We start from the raw sequence: 6,268 nt of genomic DNA on the forward strand, positions 1-6,268 counted from the left end.
ACCCCTGTGGCATTGTGCGTTATCCTGAGCAGGGGTGGGCTGCTCCTTCCCCGCCCCTCTCATGGCCCATCTGACTCTCACTTATTGGTATGTGCTTTCCAGGCTCTGATTTGCCTCTTCTGATAAGCTGCCGCTCTGCCTCGCTGTGGTCTCTCGATGATATCACAGAGCTTCACTCTGCGAAGGGTCTAATTTGGTGCCTGGGCTGCAGCCTTTCTTCCTTCATATAAATGTTACTTTTCGGTTTTCTGCATCTCTCCTTCTCTCCCTCAATCCCTTTAATTAGACTTCTTACTGCATGGAACAGTTTGCAGTTATATATGGAAAACAGCCTACACTTTCCCAGGAGCGGGGCATGTTGGGAAGGGAAGTGGCGAGCAGCCGGGGAGCGGTGTGTTTTTCCTCTTGCTGCTGCTGGCTTTGCTTTTTAACCCTTTCGGAGGGGGGCTCACGGCCCCCCCCCTCAAAGCCCCTCTGTCTGCTCGGTGTCTGGAGTGGCGGAGCACAGATGTCTCTCTGTGTTCCCAGTGCTGGAGTCCCCTGTGCTGGGATGTGCCCCATGTTTTGGGGAATGCTCTGCTCATCCCATGGTGTATGCTAAGTGTTGTGTCCTCTGCCTCAGTTTCTCCTGCTGTCATCAAGAGGGATTTTTTTTTTTTTTAAATCGTGGCTATTTTATTTTATTCCTTGCGTGCACTTTCTCTTTTTGCTGAGCGTGTAGGCAGAAACATTGCATCGTGCCGGCACAGGTCAGTGCTGCAGCATTGCTCTGGTGGGACAGGGATTTGGTGCCCCCAGTCTAGGATGCTGCAGGACCCATGCTGGGGGGATGGGGTGCTCACAGCACTGCTGCTTATTCCTCTGCTCACAGGAGGAAGTGCCGGGGCCTATTTTAAACCCCCGGGGATGTTCAGGGTAGGAATCCCCTGTCCCTGTGTAATACTGCTAAAAATACCACGGCTGTGCCCATGTGGTCCCAGCTGATCACTCTCCTTCTCCGGGTGGTGTTTTGCCCATGAGATGCCCTCATGCTCTGCAGGTTGGTGCCCGCCTGCTGCTTCTTGTTTTAAGTGGAGCTGTTAGCCTGCTCTCTGTGCAGGGCGATGGTGGGGCTGCCTCAGATTCCCCAGCAGTGTGCACTGCGGGGAGTGGTGCTGCCCCGGGATGTTGCTGCACTGTGGGAAGTGCTTGGGAAATGCAATGTGGGGAGCTCTGCTTTCTGAGTGCTGCTGCAGTTGGAGCCCAAACCTCAGCGGTGTCAGAGCTGTCTGCCTCTCACCACGAGGGAACTGCCCAACAGATGGATCTGGATGGGCAAAAAGCCACAGGAGTGAAGGGTTGCCCAACAGGCAGCCGGCTGGTGCCGTATCACCACGCGTGGTGCTGGTGCAGGAGGAACCTGTTTCCTGGTGCTGAGTGGGATGGAGAAGCAGAGGACAAAGGCTGTCCTGGCCTGGCCCTCTGCCTGTAGGACTGTGGAGCCCGGTGGTCCCGGAGCTGTGGGAGGTGCTGCCCTGTGGTGGGGTTCCGGGTGCTGCTGGTGCAGGAGGAGCTCTTCATGTGCATTCCTGCATTCCTCCACCAACCCTGCTGCCTGTGCTACCTTGTAAAGCACACAAGAATAATGAGAGGAGCTTGAATGACTTAGTGCAGGCGCCGGGAGAGAAATACCAAGGCCTTAGATGGAAACATTCCCCTTGACAGCTTGCCTGGAGACTCCCTCAGTTTTCTTTTTTCCACCTCCTTGAAATTCCTCTGCTCTGTGTCCTGCAGCTGCGGGGAAGCCCCGTTGCATGGCACATTCCTGAGCCCCCAGCACGGGGCTCCAGGTCCTGCATGGATGTGCCATGCAGGAGCCCCACTCTGGGCACGGTGAATTCTGGGGAGCTGTGGTAGTGTCTGAGTGTGGTGTGCGCTGCTACAGTGCGCCTGCTGCTCTTTTGCAAGGGCTGATTGCTGCCTTGGGCATGTGGAAAAAAGTTTTCCTACCTTAGTTAACAAGAGGTGATATGGGCATGAAGTGAGCAGCGTTAATTAGTGGGCTGCTGGCAGCTGCTGGCTCCCTGCAGAGTGATGTGCAAGGTGAGGGGAGTTGCAGGGGGGTTGGAGATTCACGATCCTTGAGGTCTCTCCTAACCCTGTGATTCTGTGAGCTGCCCTTCATCTGTGCTGGTCCTCCTTTCATCTCAGTGCTGTCCACCCCTGCTTCCCTCCACCCCGTGGTGGGGAGACAAAGAGGAAGATGTGCAGTGGTGTGGTGCTGTGGGCATGGGGTGCTGCTGCTGTGTCTGCTGGTGCCATGGTCATACAGTGTGTGTCCCTCTGTGGCGTGGCTGCTACTCGTCTTCCATCTCCGCAAGTGTGGGTTTTATGGGTGTGTTGGCAGGGTTGCAGTGGTTGGAGATATCTGGAGCAGCCCAAGATGAGCTGTGGGAGGGCAGTGGGGCACCCTGTAGCTCCAGCCGCGCAGTGCCATGGGGATGCAGCAGGGTGACAGCTCTGAGGGCTGTGAGCCCTGCCCTGTGCTGAGTGCTGCATGCGCTGCTGGCAGCCCAGGTTGGAGCGGCTCAGAGCCCCTCCTGACCCTGCAGCTGTGTTCCAAGTGGTGGCAGCCCTGTGCTGGTGGAATTGCCATGGTGCAGAGGTGGTCTCTGTGTGTGGAGGCTGCTGCTCAGCTGTACTGCTGGGCTGGCTGCTTCCTGCAGCTGAACCTCTCGTGCCATGCTCAGCGCCCCTCTCTTGCAAGATGAAGGCTGGGAGATCCTTCCCAATTGTGAAGGAAAGAAGGCCACTTGCCAACTTGTTAGAGTCTGCACTGGACTTTGACTCTTGTATTTTGCTCAGTGCTGGAGCTGTCCCCATGCACGCCCCCAGCTCCCAACGTGTCAGGTGGCTGTCAGTGGCACTCAGGGTTTCCCCATGCAGAAACACTGCATGGTGCTGTCACCCTCCTGGGGCTCTGGCAGCCCCAAACTAAAGGAAGCAAAGGCAGCAGATGATGCTGCAGCTGGGGGCAGAGGTGAGGAGCTGACATCCTGTGGGCAGTGTCTCTTTGGGAGCTGTGTATTGCCCCTATAGAGTGTGTGGTTCACAGCTGTGAGCTGCAAACTGCTTCTGTGATTATTTTTTTTTTTAATTGCATGGGTTAACATGCCCTGTGGCTGGCTGGGCGTCCCAGCACTGGAGGGGTTAAGCACAGCGAGGGGCAGGCGGCCCATGGGTGTTGCTGGCAATCAGGAGTGGAGCTGCTGCCATCTGCACATTGCAATTTGGTGAGTGTGCAGGGAGGGGCCCGGGGCTCCCTTGCTCCGGGGTTGGGGGGGATTGGGGACCACGTGGGGTGTGGATCACCCGCCTGCAGCACTCCATCCTTGCTGAGGGGCTGCAACCTAGGAAGCTGTCCCCCCCTCCCCTCTCATCACAGCGGATGTGGCTCCATGGTGGTCTGTGCTGGGGGGACCATTGTGCTCTCTCCTTGGATGCTTTTTCAGTTTTTTTTTTTCCTTTTTTCTCCCTGGTTTGGCAATGTAAACAGCATCCCTGCCGCAGCTTTACATTGACTTTTCCATGGCAACCTTCAGGAGCAGTTTTTTTAGCCCCTATTGCTGAAGCTGGGGAAGGGATGGCCCCTCAGCAGGGCTGGGACGGGGCAGCTGCAGGGGTCAGGGGTGGGGAGGGTTGGGGGCGAGTTGCTCCATGAATGGGGCCTGTGTCTGTTTAGGGGCTGTATCCACCTGCCCCAGCTGGGGTTGTTCTCGTCGTCGTGGCTGGGAGATGTTCAGGGCTTTCTCGTGCAAAATGCAGGAAGGTGCTGAGCTGGAGTGCTGATTTCTCCATCTGCCATGGGTAAAGGAACAGCTGTGCCGGGCTGGGTTGGCTGCTGGGTGCAGTGCTGGGCTGGCTTTGTGTTCACGGTCTGTCTGCTTTCTCCAAGCATGCCAACCGGAGGTGAGGAGGGTTTGCCTTAAAGCACAGCAGAGGACATGGGAAGCACTGCTGTTGCTGTCCCAGGAGCATGCGGTGGCATCCGGCAGCACGGGAATGGGGATCTCCATGCAGGTCTGCATTCCTGCTGCCTGAGCAGCAGCTGCAGGCTGTGTTGTGCTGGGGCTGCAGTGCTGCTGGCGTTGCAGGCAGAACTCTGGTGCCTTGGCATGAAGGTGTTGTGTGGGAAACGTCCGGCCGGTGCCATGCAGCCAGTTTTTGTTCCAGCTTGGCTTTGTACCCTTGGGGAAGAAGTGATGAGCCCTGGGCGCTTGCACTGCTTGTGCCATGGAGAAGCTGTGTGGTTGTGGGGCTGCTCCCAGCTCTGGTGCCTGTCCTGCAGCTATGTCCCTCTCCCTGCTGCCCTCTTTCCTTTCCCCACATCTGACAGCAGATGGGTCCTGCCCTTGTGCCAGTGGCTGCTTTCTGCCTGGTGCCTCACTGTGTGCTGAGTCTGTGCTGGCATGCAGCTGCTCTCCCAGCCAGGATGGAGGTGTAATGCAGCCGCTTATTATTCCGGGCAGGTTTGTCTGCAGCACTGCATCAGCTCCATGGCTACCTCCTCCCATGTCTGCATGCTTGCTTTCTGGGTGTCCTTCCTGCTGCCAGCTTCTGGTCTGGGAACACTGCTCAGGAGGTGACGCTGTGCTGCTGGTCTGGTCTCCCTGGTTGTGTGCTCCCACCAGCACTGTCTTCACTTGCTCTGCAGAATGCAGGCACCCAGTGCCTTGTCCTCCAGCAGAGGAGACCCTTGGACAGCACTCCTTCATCTCCAGCACCTGGAGGCTCTGGAAACTCATTACGGAGTGACGGGCAGCCCTGAGTGCTGCTGGAGTCATTAGGAACTCATTAGAGTGTTGGCTTCTAGGGAAGCCCTAGTTCTGGCCAAGGTCTTCCTTTATTCCTGACTGCCAGAGCGAGTCCTTGGGGCCAGTATTACTGCCAGGACTGAGCACCTGTGGGCTCCTTCAGGGGGTAATTAAAAGTTAGGCACTGCGATATGAATTAGCTGCCCTTCCTTTACCCTTTCAGCTATGGGGTGCTGGTGCCTTCAGTTTTTGTCTTGCTATGGGGTGCAGAGGGCAGAACCACAGCACCTGTGAAGCACTGGTGACCCCACACAGCCATGCCTTTGCATGGGACCCTTTATTGGTGGCATTGCAGGCTGGTTGGTGCCTGCTGATAGCTCTGTAGCTGCCAGGGCAGGGGTTGGGGTCAGGCCGTGGAGCAGCAGGAGGGGGCTGCTTTCTGCAGGTCCTGCTGCCTCGGGGGGTGCCAAACTGCTGTGATTGGGCTCAGTTTGTTGGGAGCATGGTGCTAAGATGTCTGGGGCTGCTCTGGTGCCTGCCTGATGGGTTTGCTAAGGGCTGGGCATGTCTGTGTGCTTGCATTGAGTTTTTTCCCTCTGCTGGGCTTTGGCTGCATGTTCTGAGCCTCTGAGTGCTCATACAAGAGCACATACCTCTTTTATTACTCCTCTTTAAGAAAAGGCTTTATTGTCCTTCTGCAGAGCCTCTCCTGCAGGGTTGGAGTTAGGGTTAGCATCCCTTGTGCTGGGAGCTGTGTGCTGGAGCTGAGCAGGGGAGCAGAGCCAGAGGGTATCTTTTTGGGGGAGAAGGCCCTTCTTTCCCCTGGCTCTTGCTGTGCTGTTATCCTACTCTATCTCCCAGGCTGCCATCAGAGTTGCTCTTTCCTGCTCCAGATGCCAGGGTAGAGGATGCTGTGCCCCAGGGGAGGTTGCTGCCTGGGGCAAGTTCTGCCCTTGCTGTGGGACTGAGCCATCATCTGTCCAGCAGCATTTGGGGGCTTTGAGAGATTTCCTTAATGCACAAGCTTCTGTGCTGGAGAGATGGATGAGTTTCTGTCATTTCCTGACAACTCTTACTAGCAATCAGAAACCAGCTTGGCGCTGTGAGCCTCCTCCTGTCAGACAGCTGGGGATGCTTTCTGTACCTGCTGTGACCAGGTGCTCCTGCCCAGTGACTGCAGTGTAGGGAGGAAACAGCTGCTTTCCACTGCCGAGATGTATTTTTAAAGCTAGCTCGTTCTGGGCTGCCCAGCTGCGGGCTGAGTGGAGAACCACCTGGCTGCCCTTCCTGCCCCCAGCTCCACTCAACATGGAGTTTTGCTCAAATAAAGTCAAACCCCGATGTTCTGCAGGGCCAGGAGAGCAAGTGGGGCTGGTGCGTGTCCCCAAACCGCACCACCTCCTATTTCCATCTGCCATCCCCACAGTGCGTGTTTCTTCACAGCCCTCCCCATGACCATCTCATTTTGCCATCCT

Source organism: Meleagris gallopavo, chromosome 28 (genome assembly GCF_000146605.3).
Source record: "Meleagris gallopavo isolate NT-WF06-2002-E0010 breed Aviagen turkey brand Nicholas breeding stock chromosome 28, Turkey_5.1, whole genome shotgun sequence".
NCBI classification, from domain to species: domain Eukaryota; kingdom Metazoa; phylum Chordata; class Aves; order Galliformes; family Phasianidae; genus Meleagris; species Meleagris gallopavo.